General features: G+C 39.5%; 1 protein-coding gene across 19 annotated transcripts in view; it reads left to right on the top strand.

Annotated features, from left to right (window-relative positions):
• Positions 1–26181, top strand: part of FHIT (fragile histidine triad diadenosine triphosphatase) — a 1443555-nt gene that overhangs the window by 573696 nt on the left and 843678 nt on the right. The window contains exon 1 of one of the 19 annotated variants that reach the window (XM_029242165.1): positions 5400–5471. The exons of the other annotated variants lie outside the window; for them this stretch is intronic. The gene's annotated coding sequence lies outside the window, so the exon portion shown is untranslated. Of the gene's footprint in view, positions 1–5399; positions 5472–26181 lie in introns of those variants that run through there. 19 annotated transcript variants of the gene reach the window in all.

Below are 26181 nucleotides of genomic sequence, written 5' to 3'. Positions count from 1 at the left end.
AAAAACAAGACCCATATATATGCTGTCTACAAGAGACCCACTTCAGACCTAGGGACACATACAGACTGAAAGTGAGGGGATGGAAAAAGACACTCCATGGAAATGGAAATCAAAAGAAAGCGGGAGTAGCACTTGTCATATCAGACACAATAGACTTTATAGCAAAGACTACTACAAGAGACAAAGAAGGACACTACATAATGATCAAGGGAGCAATCCAAGAAGAAGATATAACAATTTTAAATATTTATGCACCCAACAAAGGAGCACCTCAATACATAAGGGAAATACCAACAGCCATAAAAAGGGAAATCGACAGTAACACAGTCATAGTAGGGGACATTAACACCCCACTTTCACCAATGGTCTGATCCTCCAAAATGAAAATAAATAAGGAAACACAAGCTTTAAATGATACATTAAACAAGATGGACTTAATTGATGTTTATAGGACATTCCATCCAAAAACAACAGAATACAGTTTCTTCTCCAGAAAATTGAAATCATATCAAGTACCTTTTCTGACCACTATGCTATGAGACTAGATATCAATTACAGGAAAAAATCTGTAAAAATACCAAACACATGGAGGCTAAACAATACACTACTTAATAACCAAGAAATCACTGAAGAAATCAAAGAGGAAATCAAAAAATACCTGGAAACAATTGAGAATGAAAACAGGATGACCCAAATCCTATGGGATGCAGCAAAAGTAGTTCTAAGAGGCAAGTTTATAGCAATACAATTATACCTTAAGAAAGAAGAAACATCTCAAATAAACAACCTAACCTTACACCTAAAGCCATTAGAGAAAGAAGAACAAAAAAACCCCAAAGTTAGCAGAAGGAAAGAAATCATAAAGATCAGACCAAAAATAAATGAAAAAGAAAGGAAGGAAACGATAGCAAAGATCAATAAAACTACAAGCTGGTTCTTTGAGAAGATAAACAAAATTGATAAACCATTAGCCAGACTCATCAAGAAAAAAAGGGAGAAGACTCAAATCAATAGAATTAGAAATGAAAAAGGAGAAGTAACAACTGACACTGCAGAAATACAAAGGATCATGAGAGATTACTACAAGTAACTATATGCCAGTCAAATGGACAACCTGGAAGAAACAGACAAATTCTCAGAAATGCACAACCTTCTGAGACTGAACCAAGAAGAAACAGAAAATATGAACAGACCAGTCACAGCATGGAAATTGAAACTGTGATAAATCTTCCAACAGACAAAAGCCCAGGACCAGATGGCTTCACAGGCAAATACTATCAAACATTTAGAGAGGAGCTAACACCTATCCATCTTAAACTCTTCCAAAATATAGCAGAGGGAGGAACACTCCCAAACTCATTCTACAAGGCCACCATCACCCTGATACCAAAACCAGACAAAGATGTCACAAAGAAAGAAAACTACAGGCCAATATCACTGATGAACATAGATGCAAAAATCCTCAACAAAATACTAGCAAACAGAATCCAACCGCACATTAAAAGGATCATACACCATGATCAAGTGGGATTTATCCCAGGAATGTAAGCATTCTTCAATATAAGCAAATCAATCAATATGATAAACCATATTAACAAATTGAAGGAGAAAACCCATATGATCATCTCAATAGATGCAGAGAAAGCTTTCGACAAAACTCAACACCCATTTATGATAAAAACCCTCCCGAAAGTAGACATAGAGGGAACTTACCTCAACATAATAAAGGCCATATATGACAAACCCACAGCCAACATCATCCTCAATGGTGAAAAACTGAAACCATTTCCACTAAGATCATGAAGAAGACAAGGTTACCCACTCTCACCACTATTATTCAACATAGTTTTGGAAGTTTTAGCCCCAACAATGGGAGAAGAAAAAGAAATAAAAGGAATCCAAATCGGAAAAGAAGAAGTAAAGCTGTCACAGTTTTCAGATGACATGATACTATACATAGAGAATGCTAAAGATGCTACCCGAAAACTTCTAGAGCTAATCAGTGAATTTGGTAAGGTAGCAGGATACAAAATTAATGCACAGAAATCTCTTGCATTCCTATACACTAATGATGAAAAATCTGAAAGAGAAATTAAGGAAAGACTCCCATTTACCATTGCAACAAAAAGAATAAAATATCTCGGAATACACCTACCTAAGGAGACAAAATACCTGTATGCAGAAAATTATAAGATACTGATGAAAGAAATTAAAGATGATATAAATAGGTGGAGCGATATACCATGTTCTTGGATTGGAAGAATCAACATTGTGAAAATGACTCTACTACCCAAAGCAATCTACAGATTCAATGCAATCCCTATCAAACTACCACTGGCATTTTTCACAGAACTAGAACAAAACATTTCACAATTTGTATGGAAGCACAAAAGACCCAGAATAGCCAAAGCAATCTTGAGAAAGCAAAACGGAGCTGGAGGAATCAGGCTCCCTGACTTTAGACTATACTACAAAGCTACAGTAATCAAGACAGTATGGTACTGGCACAAAAACAGAAAGATAGATCAATGGAACAGGATAGAAAGCCCAGAGAGAAACCCACGCACCTATGGTCACCTTATCTTTGATAAAGGAGGCAAGAATATACAGTGGAGAAAGACAGCCTTTTCAATAAGTGGTGCTGGGAAGACTGGACAGCTACATGTAAAAGAATGAAATTAGAACACTCCCTAACACCATACACAAAAATAAACTCAAAATGGATTAAAGACCTAAATGTAAGGCCAGACATTGTCAAACTCTTAGAGGAAAACACAGGCAGAACACTGACATAAATCACAGCAAGATCCTTTTTGACCCACCTCCTAGAGAAATGGAAATATAAACAAATGGGACCTAATGAAACGTAAACGCTTTTGCACAGCAAAGGAAACCATAAACAAAATGAAAAGACAACCCACAGAATGGGAGAAAATATTTAGAAATGAAGCAAGTGACAAAGGATTAATCTCCAAAATTTACAAACAGTTCATGCAGTTCAGCATCAAAAAAAACAAACAACCCAATCCAAAAATGGGCAGAAGACCTAAACAGTCATTTCTCCAAAGAACATATACAGATTGCCAACAAACACATGAAAGAATGCTCAACATCATTAATCATTAGACAAATGGAAATCAAAACTACATTGAGGGCTTCCCTGGTGGCGCAGTGGTTGAGAGTCCGCCTGCCGATGCAGGGGACACGGGTTTGTGCCCCGGTCTGGGAAGATCCCGCATGCCGCAGAGCGGCTGGGCCCATGAGCCATGGCTGCTGAGCCTGCGCATCCAGAGCCTGTGCTCCGAAACGGGAGAGGCCACAACAGTGAGAGGCCCGCGCACCGCCAAAGCAAACAAACAAACAAACAAAAACCACAATGAGATATCATCTCACACCGGTCAGAATGGCCATTTTCAAAAAATCTACAAACAATAAATGCTGGAGAGGGTGTGGAGAAAAGGGAACCCTCTTGCACTGTTGGTGGGAATGTAAATTGATACAGCCACTATGGAGAACAGTATGGAGGTTCCTTAAAAAACTACAAATAGAACTACCATATGACCCAGCAATCCCACTACTGGGCATATACCCTGAGAAAACCATAATTCAAAAAACTCATGTACCACAGTGTTCATTGCAGCTCTATTTACAATAGCCAGGACATGGAAGCAACCTAAGTGTCCATCAACAGATGGATGGATAAAGCAGATGTGGCACATATATACAATGGAATATTAGTCAGCCATAAAAGGAAACGAAATTGAGTTATTTTTAGTGAGGTGGATGGACCTAGAGTCTGTCATACAGAGTGAAGTAAGTCAGAAAGAGAAAAACAAATACCGTATGCTAACACATATATATGGAATCTAAAAAACAAACAAAGAAGTGGTCATGAAGAACTTGGGGGCAAGAGGGGAATAAATAGGCAGACCTACTAGAGAATGGACTCGAGAATACGGGGAAGGGGAAGGGCAAGCTGGGAGAAAGTGCGAGTGGCATGGACATATATACACTACCAAGTGTAAAGTAGATAGCTAGTGGGAAGCAGCCACATAGCACAGGGAGATCAGCTCAGTGCTTCGTGACCACCTAGAGAGGTGGGATAGGGAGGGTGGGAGGGAGGGAGATGCAAGAGGGAAGAGATATGGGGATATAAGTATATGTATAACTGATTCACTTTGTTATAAAGCAGAAACTAACACACCATTTTAAAGCAATTATACGCCAATAAAGATGTTTAAAAAAATGGTATAGGCACTTTGGAAAGTAGTTACTTAAGTGGTTAATTATAATGTTATATAATTCAGCAGTTCTACTGCTAGATATATTCGCAAGATATATGAAAATGTGTCCACATAAAGTCCATGAATGTTCATAGTAGTGTAATTGCCAAAAAGTGCAAAAAACTGAAATGTCCGTCAACTGATGAATGTATAAATAAATGTGGTATATCCTTTCAATGAAATATTATTTGGCAATAAAAAGAAATAAGAGACGAATGCATGCTAAAACATGTATGAACCTTGAAAACATTACATGCGACTAGCTAGTAAAGAAGACCACATATTTGACAATGAGAGTCCTAGTAATTCTACCACAGGCATACTTAAAATTATTAATATTGCTCAGTAGTTTCCTTAATATTCTGACCTCTCAGTTCTAGTCCTGCCTTTTTGCTGCTTTGTTCTTTTTCTCCATGTTAAAATCCTCTCCCACCCTTCTGAAATATTTTACATTCTGAGTCATTGTCAAATCTTTTCTCTCTTTCCATTCTTATTACCCCTGTTCTTGCTCAGGTTCCTATACTTTGCTGAGATTTGGCACCAGCTTCCTAACTTGGCCCCCTGGCCTTCTGTCCTATTGCTTTCAAGCCTACAGTAGCTGTAGGGATTTTCATAAAATTGATATCTACTCTGTCAGTCCTCTGCCTAAGCTCTCCAAAAATATGTCTACCACTGTCAGATGAAATTCAAGCTTGTCAACATGGCTTACTTAGAAAGTAAGCCAACCTTCCCTGCTCATCTCTCACCTTGACTCCTTCTTGCTTTATGTTCTGGCTGCATTGAACTGCAGGAAGTTCTCTGCATACAGCATGCTGGTTGTTGTCTTTACCCTGCATAGATACCATTCCTTCTCCTTGGAATGCTCTTCTCATCAAACTTTCAGCCACTTGACTCCACTAAGGCATAGTCTAAACAGCTCTTCTGACAATGCTGTGGCTGGGTCAGTTTCTCTCTGTGTTACTCTAGCATTGCACTAACCGTGTTTTGTCCTAACTATCTTTTTATGTGTTGTACGATTTTTTTTAAAAAAAGCAAAGATTGTGTCTCACTCATTACTGTACAGCACATTGCCTGGTGCATGGGAGATACTGAAGGAAGAGAGTAAGGAGGCAGCGAGGGAGACATTGGCCCTGAGAGAAGCCTTCCACCCCTTTTACCCGGCTTCAGGCATGCTAAAGACCAACTCAGGTAGGACAGATATTTTTCTAGCCAATGTTTTCCCAAGGAAACTCCAGAATGAACATTTCCTTGCTCCTTCCAGGATTTTACCACCATGACAATCCATTTCTGACTGTTGTTCAATTCGCGTTTCACCAATATTACATCCTCATGCTTGTTCCTTGTGTTCTGGGCTAACTAAGTCTGTGGATCACCCAATGTCTTCCACACTGTAGTCCTTCATAAGACATAAAGATTCTGGACTTAAACATTGGTATCTGCAGTTGAGTGATGCAAGTACATGGAACTTCATTTTAGGACAGAGCGCAGTCCATACATATGAAAAGAACACACATTTTGCAGTTAAAACAGAGTGAGGTCTAAATCATAGTTCCATGATTTATAAGCTTTGGGACTGTAACTAGATTACTTGATTTCTTTAAAGCCCTGGTTCTCATTGTAAAATAGGAATACAGATTTACATAAGTATTACATGGAATTAAATGAGATGTCATGTAAAATTTAGAGCATACTACTAGAGAACAATTGTTTCTCGAGCCAGGAGGACTTGAGTTTGGCACTGAGAATACAAGAGTGGTATATTGGCCCGAGGAAGCTGAACTTTGGTTTCAAATAGATCCAGCCATGTAATTAGATAACAACACAGGAGATTATTTTTTGCTCATATAACAGATTAATGAGTAGTTATTATATGTCTACTACGTGTGTCAGGTACTGGCTTAGGCACTACAGATATGGAAATGGTCAGGATAGGAAGGTCTCACAGTGCTCCTAAAGAGGGGCTTCATGGGGAAGAAGACTGTCTGTGTTTGGAGTCACTTACAGGTTAAGCTATATGACTATCAACAGCAACATCTCCAAGTCATGGATGGGGACACCCTTGGAATTATCTGATTGTTTGATCCCTGACTGGTTGGGCAGAGGTGCCTTATGGGACAGTTAGATGGCTAGGGTACGTGGAAGAAGGGAGGATGCTTCTTTAGAGCACAGAGCTCAGAAATGTGGCAAAGCCTGAAACTGTCAATGCAGGATAAGGTTTGAAGTGATGTAGTTTTTAAACCCTTGCAGGACACAGACACCACTCTTCCATGAGCTTCCCACTTTAAAGATGTCATGCCTTCCCTGAGACCCCACTCCTGCCAAAAAAAGAACCACCCCAAACCAACCAAACAACAACAATAGCAACAACAAAGACCCCTGAGAACATCAGGGGCCTTAAATCCTCACAAAGTATGAGTTCCAACACATGAATCCAATCAGCTGAGGCTGCGGCATTGACATAGGATTTATCTGCATGACTTAATAGCTTATTTCAGAACCCGCTCAAAAGCTCCTTTCTCCATTGAGTTGTGATTATTTTGCTATATTCCCTGTGGATTAAATTCATATAAACCCTGGATTTCCTATATATTCTCTTCTGCCTTTCTCTTACTCAACATTGTGCTTGTCCTACCCACCTAATGACAAAAACAGTTTCCTAAGTGGCTGAGCACCGGGTTGTGTGAAAATCCTGTCTAGAATTCTTTAAAAAATCCACATGATGAAATATGAATCACCTTAAAGAAAGAGAAAGATTGAGTCATGATATTGAGTGAGATGCGGAGATGATCCTGACCCTGTTGGATGCAAATGACCTTATCAACCAATTTAGGATTATGAGAATAGGGCCAGTGGGTGCTTTTTACCTGTGGAAGGTACTTTGAAGTGGCACCATGAGACTTGGAGGCCTGACTGGTTTTGAATCTTGGCTCCATTGCCAGCCAGTCAAATTATTTTGAGCAAGGTATTTAACCTCTTGATCCTCAGCTTTTTCATCTCTAAAGTGGGGATAACGATCCCTGCATTATATATAGCCCTGGAGGCTCAAATCATTATGAAAAAGGGAAAGGTTTATTCTCCCTACAGAATGGACACTCCATTGGCATACTGGTTGTTCAGTCAAAGGGCTGATTCCCTCCAGAGTTAAACTGTCATACCATGTACTGGTATTTCAATGGCCTAATTCTTTTTCATACTTTGTCAATTGCCCGACAATCTTAAGCATTTCTGGAGTTCCTACTACATGCCTATCACTATACAATGGTCTTGGAAGACAAAAGAAGTTTCAGACTACAGAGTGCCAACCATGGAAATGTATTTTCTGGAATATTTTTTCACGTAATGCTCTGCATGATCACTAGTGGATGCTTTAAAAAAAAACAGTGCAAATTTCAGAATAGATGTATGAAAGGATTCATATATGTTCAGAAAGTTTAGTCAACATGCACACATATATAAGCAAATATATTAAAAAGCAGAATGGAATCATGCATTCCAAGTTATTAATAGCATTTACCCCTGGATGTGAAAAAAGGATTGGTATGAAAGAATCACTTGGGACTTAAATGTTTTAGTCTGTGGGCTTCTGAATGGTTTGAGATTTTTGCAACAAGAATGTAATCATGTATTACTTTGATTTTTTAAAAAATCAATACACTTTTTTTGAGAAGTTTTAGGTTTACAGAAAAATTGAGCAAAAAGTACAGAGTTTCCATATACCCCGTCACCCTCCCCAGGTCCTCTATTATTAATATCTTGTGTTAGTGTGGTAGGTACATTTATTACAATTGATGAACCAATTTTGTTATATTATTTTTCACCAAAGTCTGTAGTTTATATTAGGTTTCACTCTTGGTGTTATACATTCTATGGGTTTTGGCAAATGTTTACGTACATGTATCTGACATTACAGTATGTCACTGAATAGTTTCACTGCCCTAAAGATCCCCTGTACTCCACCCATTCATCCTTTCTTTCCTCCCACTGAACCCCTGGTAACCACTTTTTTTTTTTTAACTATCTCCATCATTTTTCCTTTTCCATATGTCATATAGTTGGAATCGTACAGTATGTAGCCTTTTCAGATCGGCTTCTTTCACTTAGTAATATGCTACTGAGGTTCTTCCATGTCTTTTCATGGCTTTGTAGCTCTTTTCTACATTGTCTGGATGTTTATCCATTCACCTGTTGAAGGCCATCTTAGTTGTTTCCACGTTTTGGCAATTATGAATAAAGCTGCTTTAAACATTCATGTGCAAGTTTTGTATAGACCTAAGTTTTCAGATCATTTGGGTAAATATCATGGACTGTTGAATCATTTAGTAAGAGTCTGTTTGATTTGAAAGAAACTGCCAAACTGCTCTCCAAAGTGGCTGTACCATTTGGCATTCCCACCAGCAATGAGTGAGAGTTCCTGTTGCTCCACATCTTCCCCAGCATTTGACGGTGTTAGTGTTTTTGATTTTCATCATTCTAATAGATGTGTAGTGGTATCTCATGTTATTTTAACTTGTAACTCACTAATAATGTATGATTTAGAGCATCTTTTAATATGCTTATTTTTGATCTGTATGTCTTCTTTGCTCTGGTGCCTGTCAAATCTTTGGCCCATTTTTTAGTTGGGTTGTTCATTTTCTTATCACTGAGTTTGAATTCTTTCTGTGTTTTGGATAATAGTTCTTTATCAGATACACCTTTTACAGTAGTGTTTCTCCCAAGTATTTTCTGCCAATCTGTGGCTTATCTTCTTGTTTTCTTGACAGTGTCTTTCACAGAGCTGAAGTTTTAAATTTTAATGAAGTTCAGCATATCAATTATTTCTTTCATGAATTATGCCTTTGGTGTTATATCTAAAAAGTCATCACCATACCCAAATCATCTGTCTTTTCTCCTATGTTATTTCTTAGGATTATACATTCTATATTTAGGCCTATGATCCATTTTGAGTTAGTTTTTGTGAAGGGTATAAGGAAGGTCTGTGTCTGGATTCTTTTTTTTTTTTTCCCCCAGTATGGATGTCTAGTTGTTCTAGCACCATTTGTCAAAAAGACTGTTCCTTTATCCATTCAATTGCCTTTGCTCCTTTGTCAAAGATCATTTGACTATATTTCTGTGGTTCTGTTTCTGACATCTCTATTCTTTTCTATTGATCTATTTGTCTGTTCTTTTGCCAATACTCTACTGTCTTCATTACTGTAGCTTTGTAGTAAGTCTTAAAGTTTAATAGTGTCAGTCTTTGACTTTGTTCTTCTCCTTCCATTTTGTGTTGGATATTCTGGTTCTTTTGCCTTTCCATATAAACTTTAGAATCAGTTTGTTGATATCTACAAGATAGCTTGCTGAGGTTTTTATTGAGATTGCATTTAATCTGTAGATTAAGTTGGGAAGAACTAACATCTTGATAATATTGTCTTTTTACCTATTTACATGGAACCTCTTTTTTTAAGATCTGCTTTGATTTCTTTCATCAGAGTTTTATAGTTTTCTCCAGATGGATCTTGGACATATTTTGTTCAAGCTATACCTAAGTATTACATTTGGGGCAGGGGGGTTGTTAATCTAAATGGCACTGTGCTTTAAATTTCAAATTCTGGCATATAAGAAGGCAACTGACTTCTGTTTATTAATCTGGTATCCCACAACCCTGCTATAATCACCTGTTAGTTTCAGGACAATACTGCTTGTACAGTTTTACTAAAAAAAGCATCAAAGGAGATGGAGGAGAAAACTGATCCAGCCCACCTATATACATCATAATCATTAAAATGTGATGAAATATTTTGACACCACGTATGACTTTTGTGAATTTCCCATAGTGGCTTACAATTGCTTTTGTTTATATTTGCATTTGTACAGAGTCATATGATAAATTGACATACATCAACACATCTGGGGTGAATTCATAAAAGTATGGTATGATAGGTTATAGACATCCAAATGGGTGACAATATATAATATGTATAGATATGTAAGTCAGTTAACATGCAAACAAGCAAAGCATGTGAAAAAGTAGAATCTAGAAAACGACAGTTCCAACAATCATGGCTCAGTGACAAGAGGTATAAGTGACAAAGGTGTAGTAACCCAGAGACACGTCACAGTTTTAATACAGAAAGCAGGGCCATGTTGAATGAACCTCTCCCCTCTCATCAACTCTCTCAGTGTAGAACAGCGAGGAAGATCTCATTTGTGCACACTTGTCTGACTTCCAAAGGACGGCTTCTCCATCTCTTTGCCTTCCGCACCTTCTCACTTCCCCTCTGGTGGGCTGACTCCATTTGGAACCATACAGAGAAGAGTGGTCTGAGCAAAGTAGGCCTTGCTGTCTGCTTTGCAGTACAGATTGCCAAGAAGGAGTTGATAATTCAGGATTGATAATAGATCATCCAACTTAGGCATGTTATTTATTTATTTATTATTTTCTAAAATTTTATTGGAGTGTAGTTGATTTACAATGTTGTGTTAGTTTCAGGTGTACAGCAAAGTGAATCAGTTATACATATACATATATCCACTCTTTTTTAGATTCTTTTCCCATATAGGCTGTTACAGAGTACTGAGTAGAGTTCCCTGTGCTATACAGTAGGTTCTTATTGGTTATCTATTTTATATATAGTAGTGTGTATATGTCAATCCCAATTTTTATAACAGGGATGCCCTTCCCTGCTACTTTGGCTTCTCCAAAGTCTTCTCTTTTTTTAAACACATGTGCAAATGATTTTTTAAAATACAGCCTTACCTGACTTCACCTATAAACTGACCATAGAATTCAGTTCTCCTTCTATAGTCTTGAAGCATTCTCTTTGTATATCTCTTATAATACATAAGCATATTTCACATTGTATGAGAGTTCTGCAAAATGTCTTTTTCCTCTGTTGGATTATAATCCTCTTGACAGTACAGATTCTTTTATGTCTGAACATGCCATGCAGCATCTGACAGTGTAATGCACATATTAGGTACTAACAAAATGTTTGCTTAATTATTAATGGATAATATTACTTAAAATACTGTTATGATCAATTTAACTCACTGTATAGGTGAATTGGACCATCACTTTGTTCTAATAACTGTAACTAAAATGAATACCCAGCTTAAATTTCTGATTTAGTAGTCCTTTTTACTGCTGGTTTTTTTGTTTGTTTGTTTGTTTGTTTTTTAGTGTAGTAGCCTGGTGGTTTGCACTAGTCATTAACTTTCAGTTAGAATCATGAAACCTTAGTAGACTTGGTATGTTCAGCCTGCCGAGTCACGTTTCCTACATCATCATACCTGGTGTGTCTGAGAGCAGTCGAATGGTTCCTCTAATGATTTTAGAACACTGCAGTGAATGACAAATTACTGGTGTCTGATATCATATGATTGGTAGATGACTGTTATGTGCTTTATTTCCATCCCTCCAGGAAGGCTAGATTATTACCAAGTAGCAGATTGCCATATGAAAATGCCAATATTCACTCTCTGTTGATCCGAGGTAACAGTTCAGGAACAGTCATTTGACATAAGAAATTCTTAGGATTTTTTTACAAATTGGTAACTAGTTAGGAAGAATGACTCTCTAAGGAACCTGCTATGATTGGGTTGACCTTCAGGTTCAATAGGGTGGGTTTAACAAAGAATTTTTGTGTGGTTAGTCCACATTATTGTCTGAAGAGAATAGATGTTTGGTTTTATTTGGGTTCCCAACTTGATTTAGGTTATTCTTAAATCTCAGAATAACAATTCTGTTTCCAAAGTAATATTAACATAGAAAATTCAAATAAAACCAAGAAATATCTGCTGAGTTTCTCATGTGGTGCTGCCATTTAATTGGCGTACCTCTTCTCCTTTTCGTTAAGTGTTACAAAGCCACAGTTTGTCACTTTGGTTTTTGCTTCTTACTCTTGGTGTGCACCTACTTTTTAACACACATCCCCCCAGGTCTGTTTCTAGTCATAGCTGCTTATTAATGCTGCTGCTTTGCTTGCTCGCCTCAGATTTCTCTCTGTGTCTCTTTCTAACCTGCATCTCTTCCTGCTTTAAGCTATTTTCTGCTGTGGTGGTTTTCTGCCAGCCTTATTGCAACGATGTTCCTGAACTTCGTTGATCCTACATGTGGACCTGCACACACTCTCCACCTTGCTTTCTGCTTCATTGCCTCCTTCCCTCAGGTGACCTGCTCTCAGCTCTGCTGAGGAACATCCAGGGGCCCCCAGCTGCCATCTGTCCTTGGAATCCCCTCTGTGCTGCGCTGTAAGGGGGGTAAACTACAAGCACCTTAGCCCCCCGAGGGCTGCCATGGTGGCTCTTTAATGCCTAAGGGCTGGTGAGCAAGGGTGTCTAAAACTTGGACAAGGGAGAATAAGAGAGAAAGAGAAAGATAGAAAAAGAAATAAAGAAATGTATGTTAAAGAGGAGGGAATGGGGAGAGAAGGGGGGGATGCAGGAAAAAGAGGATGGAGAGTACAGGAAGGAGGGAAGGGCTGAAGAGTAGAGAAAGGAAGGGTACACTCATCCTTCAGAATCCATGGGGGTTGTTTCTAGGACACTTTGCAGATACCAAAATCCAAGGATGGTCAAATCTCATAGTTTGGACACTCAGTATTAGCAAGTTCCACATCTGTGGATTCAGCCAGCTGTGGGTTGTAAACATAGTACCCTATCTGTGGTAGTTTGAATCTGATGATGTGTAACCTGCAGATTCCTGGGGCCAGCTATCAATATATAAGCAGGAAAGCTATTCCAAGCTCCATGAAAAGGTGCTCTTCATTTAAGAGTCAGTATTTTCCCATTGCTTTGCTAAACCCCAAGCTTCACTTACTTTGTACCATTGTGGTTTTGACTCCATTCTCTTGGCCCCTTTGTCGCCCACCTTGCTCCCCAGCCCACCTCCCACCCTTCCTGCTTATCACCAGACCATCCTCCCAGCCTCAGAAGTGTGGGCTGTCTTTCCTTTTCTCTCACACTGCATTCACAACCAGCTCTCAAGGTTACACTCATCCTGTGAGGTGTGAGACTCTTAGATGCTACAAATTTTGGCCAGACTCAACCCAAAGACTCTTATACTTTATAGGAGGGTGGGTAGGGGAAGTAAAAGTCAGACATTAGAATGATAAGAAAGTTCTGGAGAGTTTCAGGGTTGACATCTCCTACTAATATTCAGAGCCATGTTCCTGCAGGCAAGATCTCCTTCTTATTTTATGTAAGTAATGACATTTTGATATTCTTGGTTCTTAATACTGGAAATGGCAGTGAGGGTAATAGAGTCAATTTCATAAAGCAGGGATTCCAAATAGCTTTTGTCATTCATGCCAAGTATGATTTGTTGCCAACATATACCTGGGATGCTGTATTGAGAAGCATTTGAAGGCTGTGTATAGACACAATGGAAAGAGCTCTGTGATCGAAAAGCAATGTCTGCTGTAGTATGAGGAGGTGAGAGTGGTCTGTGTGCCATGCATTTGTTCATCTAGTCTTAAAGTTTTTATAAGAGCATTTGGTATTCTTCTCAGATAGACATTTTATAGATTTAGCTAGTCAGAGAGGAATGGAATCCCTTCAGAAATTTTGGAATGTAATGATCCTTCACCACCACCCTGATTTATTTTCTTCAACTTTGGCACAGGTAACCTAGCTGTAAGAAGGGTACAGATGTTAATAAGCAACAGACATACCTTTTTCCCCATATTAAAAATTACCCAATAACCAAATATTTACCCTCTACTGTTAATGCAGAGCACATGGTTCATTATAACAGTATAAGAGAGTATTTTGCTTGTTTGTTTGTTTCAGCAAAGTCAAGTGTCTTTTGATAGAATAATCTACTTGGTGTAATTGGAGAAGGTGAGATTTGTTTGACTTCTATAACGCACATATTTGCTGTGGTGATACATGTGTGTACTTCTATAGAGTCTCAGAGCTGTGAGGCAATTTAGATGACTCTCAATTCACATGATTTGGAGAATGAAGATCAGAGACTGCGTGACTTATTCAGGGCTTCACAGTGAGTTCATACCTCATCATTCTTTTGCATAAAGGATTGACCACTCTTTTTTTTTTTTTTTTTTTTTGACCACTTCTCTCTGGAGACCATGGAGAGCCCACCCAGTCTAACTGCCAGAGAGGGAGCCCTAGGTTTGGGTGTGGAGCCATGATTGGCCGGTATCATTTCTGAGCCCCATTCAGTGGGTGAGAGTCATTAGGTAGGGCAGGTGAGGGCTAGGTGAGTAATGGGGTATCTCACCAAGAGGTTTGAAGGTAGGCAGAACAGGAACCAGGATGGTATCAGGGTGCACTGCAGGAGAAAAGTAAGCGGGGGTTGTGTGACTGCCCAGAACAAAGCTGGAGTGTCTCCGGCCCCCAGTCCACGCAAACACACAACTAGCTTTCACTGACTGTCATCTCTGTGGTGTGCGGGTAGAAGCAGTTTAAAGATTCAGGACAAGAATAATACCAAACTACTGGATAACAAATTCTATGCAGGCATCTTTGTTAGACATCATCTCCCTGGTAGATGGACTCAGTTATTCACAGATGGGATGGTGATATTCAGACGGGTAAATCTTTAGATCTAATCTAGAATGGACTTGAAGGTTAGGAGATCCTTGTCCTATTATACATAAAAATGCTTCAGAACTTCCAAAGTACTATAAAAATAACAGGTATTACTTTGTTGCTAATGAGTAAACAACAATTTCTTTCCTTATACATATGAGGAGGTTGGACTAAGGGGCTGTTCCTTCTTTAATGTCCTATGGTGTATTTCCGTGATACTTGGCTTGATCTTGGTTTTAACAGAAATATCTACCTGGGCATGTTTTGTTTAAGGCAGATCTAGTCATCCTCTTTCTCTCTGAACAACTTGACTTTGTGTTTCACACTGGACCTTCAGTGTTGTGTTCCAGGTGCCTAACCCAGGGCCTGGCCCCCGTAGGTGCTCCATGAACATTTGTTGAGTCCCTGCCCCTCAGCAGGATGAGGAGACTGTGCACTGACTGTGCTAAAGAAGCCTCAGAGATCCTAGCAGCTCAGGGAGCAGCTGGACCCCTTGGCTAGCTCCTCGTGGTATTATCTCATTTAATCCCCACACCAATACAAGAGCAGGTGTTATGACACCTGTTTTACAGGTGAGGAAATTGAGGCTTGAGAGTAAGTGGCCTGAGGCCACATAGTGGGGATATAAACGCTGAGACTGCAGCCAGAGGTGGGTGGGGCTCTGTGATGGGAAGCCGTCTTGTCTTCCCTCCATTGTACCATGCTCCTCCTGAGAGAGAAGCGGAGCTCTCCAGGGGGACATGGGAAGAGGCCACTGTGTCCCTGTACAGCCCGAATGCAGGGAAAAGCAAAAGAGAGCTCTTGGTAAATTACCTCTTAAAAACAGGTAGCAATCTAAAAGAGCAGCCTTGAGTTAGTTTTATTTTATTAACATTGTTTTGAAGTTTGCCATCGTTATCTGAGACCTTTCAGGCAGGCACTATGTGGGACCTTAATAATTTTTCATGTTGATTCTGTGACTGTCCCTAATAGTTCTCTCAAGAAACTGAAATAAGGTCAGGTTGTTCAGATATTTACACAGGACTCTGGAACCTATTGTACCCATATTCAAAGTCTCCTAAAACACTCAGAATTTTATTGATGCTGTTATGCCTCATTCTACGGGGAATTATGTGGAAACTCTAGCATGGAATTGTATTTCAGGGCAATCAGGTCAGATTCTTTTTGTGTGCATTTGAATTTGTTCTGTTTTTTTTTTTTTTTTTTTTTTTGGTTCGGGGGCCCCTCACCGTTTTGGCCTCTCCTGCTGCGGAGCACAGGCCCCGGACGCGCAGGTTCAGCGGCCATGGCTTACGGGCCTAGCCGCTCTGCGGCATGTGGGATCTTCCCGGACTGGGGCACGAACCCGAGTCCCCTGCATCGGCAGGCGGACTCTCAACCACTGCGCCACCAGGGAAGCCCTGTTCTGTTGTTTTTACTTCTGTGTTTACTTATTCCTTAGAATTGAACTCCAATATCTTTAATTAATAGAAACAATGTCAGTAATTGAAGCACTGGATAAATATTTAAATGAATCACAAGATTATTTGACAGATGAAGGTGAATACAGCTCGAAACGTTTTATATAACTTAAACTTGGCAATAGACATTTCTAACTGTTCTTACCATGCAAATGCACAGTAATGGCTTAATACAAACTAATTACTAGGGGAGTGAAAGTGAGTATAGTTTTGACACAAGTAGAATAAAACTCATATGCATAAATATAATAAAAATAATAATGCATTTTATTTACTTGTGTGGTGTTTAACTACAGCTGCATTCTAGCTGCTTTGTCATAAAATTAAAGCAACCGATTAAATACCAGTTAGCTGGTTAGAGACAGATCAGATTATAGCAACAATTAAAATCAGCATAGAACAATGTATTCAATCAGTCTGCTCTTCCTTCTGCAAACAAAGTCTTGGAATAAAGTTCTTTATTATATATATGTGCTTTGTGTATACAGTCAGGGTTGTTCTGGTAGCAAGAACTCTGGGCTTGATACAAGGAGAGTTGGAAGCTTTACCCAGCTTGGCACCTAAGAAGTGAGACCTTTGAAGCACATCCAGATGGGGGTACAGCATAAACAGGGTGCCTAGGTAGAAATGAATGGGTGTGCTATATGTGGGGCAGGGTGGTACCTGCCTGAGCTGAGTGGACAGAATCATGAAAAATGCTCTTCCATAAGAAGCAAAAGGTTGAACTCCATGGAAGGGAGTAGGAAGCCATATGCAATACCAGGATAAAAGCAGTGCTGGTGGATTTTTTGGATTACCAATGATGGACATATTAATGCTTCCCATACATGGGAAAGGCTTGAGTTTACACACCTATTAGGTAGAATGCTATTTGCTTTTGAGTTGGTTTGGAAGCAACAAGATCTAATTAATCGTGCATCAGTCTTTAAAGTGGCATAACAGTCTATCCATGTGCCCCTTATAGTGTTGCCATATCTGTGTATGACCTGATATGACATTAATATATTAATATGTATTTAATATATTTAATATTTCTTTGAATTGACTTACTTTTAAAACATAACTTTGTTTTTAAAGGAAACTCTGCACCATTTTAAATGGAAAACCATGCCACCTACCATGAAGAGAAGGGAAACATAAAAATACTCAGTGAAATTAAATTATCACAGGTTTACTCAAGGTAGATGCTGTTGCCTGTTGATGGCTCTGAACCTGAGGCCTATTCTCCCTTTGTTAATGGGGAGATTCACAAGTATTATCTGATTAAGACAGGTGGCAACACATTGAGACTTGCTCCTTGATATAATAAAAAGGATTGGACAGGAATTTAAACAGAAATATATTTCTCACCACGTGATTCGGTTATTTAATACCAGGTCTGTGTGGTGCCTAGAGTCCCCTGCTGTGTGTTCCTGGTGGTGTGTGCCCTACCTGTAGGAACCAGTTGTCCAATACAACCAGCCCTAGGCTGGTGGTGGGAAAGCAAGGCTCCTGTTTTAGACCTGCTGTTCACTCTCTGTAGCATGTCTAGCTTTTACTGTGTCTTGGCCAGCTTATAGGAATATTTCAAAGATGACACACGGAAATATTTGCTCCAGACCAGAGCTGCTGGCAAGTGAGTGCATTTAATTCTGAGGGTCAGTGTCAGGGAGACTATTCCCCTGCTCCATTCTTCCTCTCTTACTCTTAGGAGCAAGCCTGCCTGTCGAGGACACAGTTTTGCTGTCTCCTCCAGGCATAAACTCAAACCTGGCGGGAACGGGCGCATAATTTTCAAGGAGGGGGATAAGGTGAAAGAATCCAACATACTTTACTTACCGCTATTGTCAGTTAGGGCATTCCTCTCTCTCATAGGCCATGATGAACACCTTCTAAAAGCCACATGGGAGAAAATTTCACCAAGAGAAGGAAAAATATGTCAAACTTGTGAAGCCTTCCCTGGATGGATTTATGACATTCTGGTTTCTGGTACAGAGGTCAAAGGATAGAATTTACCAAAATTTATTAGTCCTGTGATAACATGAATTATAAAATATACCAATAATGTAGTTATTAGAGAATTTTTAAATCTCTACATTAAATATGCACATCACTTGAAAATAACCTTCATTTATGAAATATTAAAACATGAAGAAAAATGGTTATTTTAGCATTAAAAAAACACTTCCGTCATGGTTTTCACTGCATCATCATCCCATTCCTTTAAAGTCTTATCTTTTCATGTGTCACCTAAATATTCAGCACTGGTCTCTCTGTTTATGTGATTCTCACTGAATTGCAAAGCGAAATGAGGATGTACATCACTTAGGATTTATTTTTTCTTTTGTATGGCATTTTTTTTTAATCAGCCTAAAGAATAAATTTGGTATGTGGCAATGGGATGGAGGATGAGCTTGTGATATTGTTATAATATCAGGTCCAGTTCCTACTTGGCCCAACTCTTTTTCTTCCTGGAAAACACACACACACACACACACACACACACACACACACACACACGAGGCCAAAGGAAAGCTAAGTCATCCTTTGTTATTAGCTGGGTCTATGAGAACCTTGGAGAGCTGGACTGAACCTTTGGTGTATTATTTTTCCTGCATTAAAGTAGCTTCAGTGGCCTGGATCCAGAGCAGACATATTCTTTTCTGCCCTAGTTAAGAGTCAAATCTCACCTGAGCAGTGAGAGGGGCCATCGACCGAGAACACCCATAGCACTAGAGGAAATGGAGCCAGAGAGGGATAGAGTGTGTTCACTTCTGGTTGGTGTTGGTTCAAGCTGCTTGCCTGAGGCCTGCTCAGTCTGGGGCATTATCCTCAGGGCTGGTGGCCACTGGAAATGAAGAGTTTAGAGAGAGACAGAGAGAGAGAGAGATTGATTGATTCATTTACCCACTGCATGAGCAGACAAGAGAGAGATGGACACTGCCCTGTGCACCTCTGAAAGCTCCATCACAAGCAAGCAGAGCACACTAAATGGAATCCCTTTGTCCCTGGAATGGGGGAATCACTTGCCCTTAACCCTCACTCACCGTGAGAAAAAGGCTATGGAGGCAGGAGGAGAGAAGCCTTGAGTGGAGGCAGATAAGCTGCTTGAGTGTTAGACCAGAGGGGAAAAAGAGAATAGGACTCTTCTGTCCCCATCCTTTCTGTTTCTCTTCTGATGTTCACAGGAATTTAGGTTTCTGATCTACTACTCAAGAGTATAGTTTTCAGACAGATGTTTTTCTAAACTAGTGGAATGTGTACAAATAAACTTGTAGTTAGACTGAATGTTAGAGTGAGAAGGAGGAAGGATTGGATGGGGGGAGGAATGACTTTGTTTGCAAATATTGAAGACGTGATGTTTATCAGACACGTGGTTTGGGAAATTGTAATCCTTGCAACATTTACTCAGTGCCCAGTGAATGTTCAACACCTCTGCTACCTCAATTAAAAATAATCAGTCTCTATCATCCTGATGAGTTGCTCTGAAAATAACCACCAATTATCCCAACTTCAGTAGAGAAGATAATATACTTTTAATTGGGGGCAGACTGAAGAGGAATATAGAGATACTAATAGATATTTGGTAAGAAAGCCTTCTGCATCCTACAAAGGAATTCTACCATTCAACCACCCTTGAAGACAATGAACATGAAAGTGCCCTCTTCCAAGGAGACTCACTGAGGAAGTGACTTCTTACCTCCCTGGGCACATATGAAAATAAGAAAGATGTCTGTCAGCAATCCAAGGCTTCTGGGACTTCCTTGGTGCTCCAGTGGTTAAGAATCCACCCTCCAATGCAGGGGACGTGGGTTCGATCCCTGGTCGGGGAACTAAGATCCCACGTGCCGCGGGGAAGCTAAGCCCGAGTGCTGCAAAGGAAGATCCCGCGTGCCGTAACTAAGACCCGTCGCAGCCAAATAAATAAATATTTAAATAAACAAGCAAACAAAAGCAATCCAAGGCTCCTATTTCTGTGGTCTTGGTATTTACATCATGTTAGAAAAAATGCTGGTGGTTTCCAACTTGAGAAAGGGATGACTTGGCTTTTGTGGTGTGGTAATTGGTGATTATTTACAGTCGTCAGATATGAAAGTGGCTGTCATAAGGAAGAGGGACTAAAATTTATTCTTTCTAGTTCCTGACGACAGACTCTAAGTAATAGGGAAGCTGATTTTAGCTTGAATTAATAACTTTGCAGCAATCGCAGACGTCTACTGGTGGACTAATAAGCCCCACAAAGCAGTGATATTCCTGTTAGTGGAAGGATTTAAGCTGAATTAAGGTTCTTTGGAAACAAGTAACAGAGATCAACTTGAGCTAACATACGTTTAAAAAAACTATTAGAAGGCTATCTGGGAATTAACAGAATCAAGATGGGAGGAGGAAGGACCAGGCTTAGAAATAGGAGAGGAATCAAGATTGAGTCTACTTGGCTATTGAGGTGCCACTGTAGTAATGAATGAATGACTGAGTGGTGTGTCACCCTACTTAGGACTTAGTCCTGTAAGAGAATGGCCAGTTGGCTGAGCTTAGGTTACATGCTCATTCTTTGTCCATATGGTGTGGGACAGCAGAACATCTACCAGAGGTGTCCAGGGATCCTTTCAAATTTTCTAGTGGAATGGTAGGGCACCCAATTTACTATCCTACAAAGACTGCCTACAGTATGGAGGAAATTCCCCCCAAAGGAATCAGGATGCTCTTACAAAAAGGGAACAGGGGCTGAGGAGCCAAGAATTAACAAGCAATATTTACTACAGAAATTGGATGACTGTTCGTTAGGGACATCATAAAGGAGGATTGTTCATTGAGCAAGAAACTAGGTAGAAAGGCTTGGTCCCTCTGACTCCAGTAACACTCATGGGCAAGAAAAATATCATCCCTGAGAGATTTGGGCTTAGGCCTCCGTAAAGATAGCCAGGTAAACTTGGGTAATAACATCCTCAGCTTTCAAGGATGATATCTAGGAGTGGCTTCCATTTGCATGTTTTTATCTGGGATAGAGTGACCAAATATATATCAATTTTAAAAGTTCATATGCCCCAAATCTTGGAATTCCTTACCATTTTCTCTCTCATCCTCTCCCATCTCCTGTGAAAGTTTCTAAACTCTACTTCAGGCAACCTCCTCAAAACTCCCCTAGGCAAAAATAGGTGCCCCTTTGTTGTGTTTCCATAGCACCTCTGTGCACATCTGTAGCAGAACATAAATAAAAATCATACTGTTTCCCACTGGACCAAGAGCTCCTTGATGCAGGGACCTTGTCTTTTATTACTGGAGTTTAAACACGCAGCATAGGGACAAGGAGATAAACAAATTGAAAGATAAATAAAGGAATAGCGACCAGAGGCCTCACACGGTTGGGTTCTATACTGTGTCTTCTCCCACTGCCTTCTCAAACATGTCCTAATCCATATACTTCTTGGTCCTAAGCAGTGTGAATATTTGATCTCCTGGTATCTGTCAGGTAGAACCTTTCTCTGAGAAGCTGAAATCATTTCACTCTATTGATTTGTTCTCACCAGAGGTGAGCTGTGAGTGGTAAGTAGGCATTTGTTTCTATTATGACTGTCAGTAGTATGATTTCAAATCACTTTTATCCTAGTGGTTTCAAGGGATCACATCTTTAATTTACAAAGCCAGCTCCCTAGAACTGAACCAAACCAAACCATATTAAGCTATATAGCCTAAGCTTTCAATTTATGGCCATGACTATTGGGGGAAAATCATCTTTCTTTCTTGTTTATTGTGTGTGTTATTGTGTGTGTGTGTGTGTGTGTGTGTGTGTGTGTGTGTGTGTTTGAGTACAGAATCCTTACTTTAGATAAGAACAAAGGTACATACAAAAGAATAGAAATCTACAACAACAACAAAAACACCTAGAAAGTTTTAGAGAAGGGAGGAATCACAGGAAAACAGAGGGGAGTCTGAATAAAGTCAGAAAGCTCTTGTTCCAAATAGACTGCAGATAGATTACTTACCCTCTGATTACTGTTCCTCCCAGTAATTGTGAAATCTGTGAAATGGGGATGATGATAACAATGTAATTCCTAAGGATGTTGTGAGGATTAAATGAACTTGTTGGTTCTTGATTTATTCTCCATCCTGCATAGATCCAGACCTCCTGGGCAATAGTAGGGGGAGGGAGAGTGAGCAGAGGTCTCCTCAATCCTTTGGCTCATCACATAGGACACCAAAGGCATGCCCCTCCTTGTTTCTTACTCTGTGCTGCTCCCTACAAGGAGGAGAAGCTGATGAGTGGAATAGGGCTATATGTACCACCATAATTTGCTACCTGCAATTACTTGGTCAGAGCTGCTAGGAGAAGCAACACTCAGAATAGCAGTACTCTTGAGCATGTCATTTTAACCTGACCCTTTCATACTTAAACCAAATTCTTCCCCTTCAGGACTTAATTATTTGTGGCAAAAATACATCTTAAGCTCCTTTTGGATCGTCTCCTAAGATGGAATTGGTCTCTCTGTGTGGCCCCAACTCTAATTACTGTTTTCTTTATTAGCATATGGTTTTATCTCATTGTAATTATTGGAATCCTGTTTCCAGGACAACCAGAAGTTGACCAAGGTCTTTGTACCTACAGTGTCAGAGTCCTACTATAGTCTTGATTCCTCTCACTTTTGTGGCCAACAGTATTCAATTAGTTCCATAATTCTGCCAGCTTGCTTTCTTTGTGTTTTCTCTCCACACAGGATCAGGTTCACCTGTGCAGTTTCTTTAAATATATATACTAATGTAAATCCTGCTTTTCTAAAAGCTAACCTTGATGATTTTCTCTTCTACTAACCAATGGCTCCTATGGTAATAAGGACGTCCCACTTAAAATTGTTGCTCTATACAAATCTCTCGGAACAGCATTAAGCGCATAGTAGGCACTCGATAAATCTGAGCTGCCATTACGCTCATCATCATCATTATTACTAGAATCACCTTATAGTTACTTTGTGGATCAAATAATGAAGTATTTATAAAGTATGTTAATATTGCCTAGCACCATTGTAGGCACTCAGTAACGTTAGATACTGCTAGTTACAGGAGCAGAAGCCAGAGATTTGTTTAAGAAAATAAAACACAGCACCTTCCAGGGTGATTGCCTTGGCTCCATTCTGTTCATTCTTGTATACCATTTCCTTCTAGGGTACTTTACAATGAGGATGAGTTTTCAGAATGATGCTTTATTCAGAGGTACTTCAAGATGTATGGTCATAGACAAAATTCACTTATACTCACTAAGTCAGAAAAGTAGCATCATATTTTATGTATTCATTTTAGAGTGATGATTATCTGTTTTTATAAGTAACTTATGCTCATCATTGAAAATGTAAGCAATTCAGAAAATTATAAAAAAGAAACACATCCTAAATCCTACCTCCCAGAAATATTCGCTGTGAATAAAGAGCATCTCCTAATGTACATATACAGACAGGAAGATAGAAACATAGGTAGATAGTAAGAATTAGCCTTATAAGAATGGGAGTAACTCAGAGTAATTCCTTTCTTCCAACTTCCTCTGTCACTACCTTCCAGTTTTGTTGCTTACATTATATTTACTCTGATGGGTTTATAGCATCCTCATTGTTTTGCAAATGTAATTCTCCCATTTGTTTAGTTCTGGTTCTATTTTTCTTTGGACCCACTGCTCATTACTAGTCTTGTTACTGTGGTTTGTACATCCCAGAATTATTTATTTTGACTTTTCTCTTGGTTGGATAACTTTCTTCATCAAGATTTTTTTCTAAGGAAGTCTCATGAGAGTTATATTTTCTTAGGTTTTTCACTTTTCAGAATATTTGCCTACTGCTTTTATAGTTGAATAACAACTTGGCTGATATGGCATTCTCAGGACACCTTCTCTTTGCCTCTGAAGGTTACAGATTTTGCTGCATGATTTTCAGAGATTGGATGTTGCTGTGGAAAGTATGAGGCCAGGCTGATTCTTTTTCCCTATTGGAGTTAACTTGCTTTCTTCTTCTTAGATGCTGGAATAACTCTAGTTTTATCGATGTGTAATAGGTTAATTAGGGTATTTTAATACTGATTGTTTCATTTTTTTCTCAGTATTATATGTCATTTTCATCTGCGTATTTAGTTCTTTCTCTTCTGGGGAAATGTTTCTGTGTGATAACTCAGTTTTCTTTTTCTGGTCCACTGTTTCAGGGGACACCAATATTTTTGTTGGGTTCCTTTATCTGTCTTCCACTTTAATGTGCTTTCTGTTTGCTTTAACAAGTTCCTTGCCTTTTCCTTAAGTATTCATTATAATTATTTTGAATTTCTCTGTCATTCTGTTAATTTGGTTTTTAGCTTTGACTTTTTTCTAGTTCTATTTTTAATTTACTTAAGAGATCTTCAGTGGTACATAATATGTTTCAGTGTGTCCTTAGCTCTGGAATTTCCTTGTACATTCTCCACTTTGAACTTCTATTGAATATTCTTATTAAGCTCTTTAATATTAAAGAATACTCATTGGGTATTTGTTTCTGTTCCTTGAGTTATATTTTCTTCCAGCTGAGTTCTTCATCTGTCCTGTGTGTTATATTCCTCTCCACCCTCACCTGTCCATCCCCTCCATCACATAGTATGTCTGCATGGTGGTCATGCCTTCTGCTTTTGTCCCACTCACTATTAAGATAGGTACGTTTCTGTTTTTTCTTTTCTTCTTTTTTTTCTGAAGTGATGTGAGTGGATCTTCCTTGATCCCTTTTCAAATTATTTGGGACTAGTTTGTCTTCACCATTCTGAGCCATTGTTTGAGAACTGAATGCTGTTTTCTACCTATTTTTCTAAAGATTGATTTTCACAGTGTGGGCCTGGGACCAGCAGCATCAATTAATGAAGGGAATTCTTGGCCCCAACTCAGCCTAATTAAGTCAGAAACTCTGGAGATAAGGCCCAGTAATCTTTGTTTCCATAAGCTTTCCAGGTGATTCTGGTGCATTTTAAAACTTCAAAGCCACTGCAATAAACATTGTAGAGATGTGGGACAGGAAAGCTGTGGTGGAGCAGAGCACACTTCATGCGGGGGGGGGGACCGGAACCCTGCTCTATGATCCTATTAAGTATCCTGTCCCTGGACCTATTCCTCAACCATCATTGTTCCCACTCATATGGGCTTTAACACATTCCCTCACTGGCCATGTTGCACTGCAAATCAGCAAGCTCCGGTGTTCCTTCTGCCTCTGTTGACAGGGCTGCCATGAAATGTCCTGCAGGTTGTTGCTGCAAAAGGACACCTGGTTGAGGGGATGGAGTAGGGACTAAACTCCAGTCTTCACTCTGCTCACAAAGAGTGTGCCTGGTGCACGGCTGCCTCAGCCCAGAGGAGGGGATGCCATTTTCTAATTGATCTGCCCAGAGGGGGCATCTTTTCATACAAGGAAAATCTATAGTATGTACTGGCAGTCCTGATAAGGTCTTTTTCTTTTTTTTTTAACATCTTTATTGGAGTATAATTGCTTTACAATGGTGTGTTAGTTTCTGCTTTATAACAAAATGAAACAGTTATACACATACATATGTTCCCATATGTCTTCCCTCTTGCGTCTCCCTCCCTCCCACCCTCCCTATCCCACCCCTCTAGGTGGTCACAAAGCACCAAGCTGAACTCCCTGTGCTATGCGGCTGCTTCCCACTAGCTACCTATTTTACATTTGGTAGTGTATATATGTCCATGCCACTCTCTCACTTTGTCACAGCTTACCCTTCCCCCTCCCCATATCCTCAAGTCCATTCTCTAGAAGGTCTGTGTCTTTACTGCCATCTTGCCCCTAGATTCTTCATGATCATTTTTTTTCTTAGATTCCATATATATGTGTTGGCATACGGTACCTGTTTTTCTCTTTCTGACTTACTTCACTCTGTATGACTCTAGGTCCACCCACCTCACTACAAATAACTCAATTTCATTT

The sequence above is a fragment of the Monodon monoceros genome, unplaced genomic scaffold (genome assembly GCF_005190385.1).
Source record: "Monodon monoceros isolate NGI ecotype Baffin Bay Population unplaced genomic scaffold, NGI_Narwhal_1 Super_Scaffold_3, whole genome shotgun sequence".
NCBI classification, from domain to species: domain Eukaryota; kingdom Metazoa; phylum Chordata; class Mammalia; order Artiodactyla; family Monodontidae; genus Monodon; species Monodon monoceros.
This window is presented reverse-complemented; position numbering and strand designations above follow the sequence as displayed.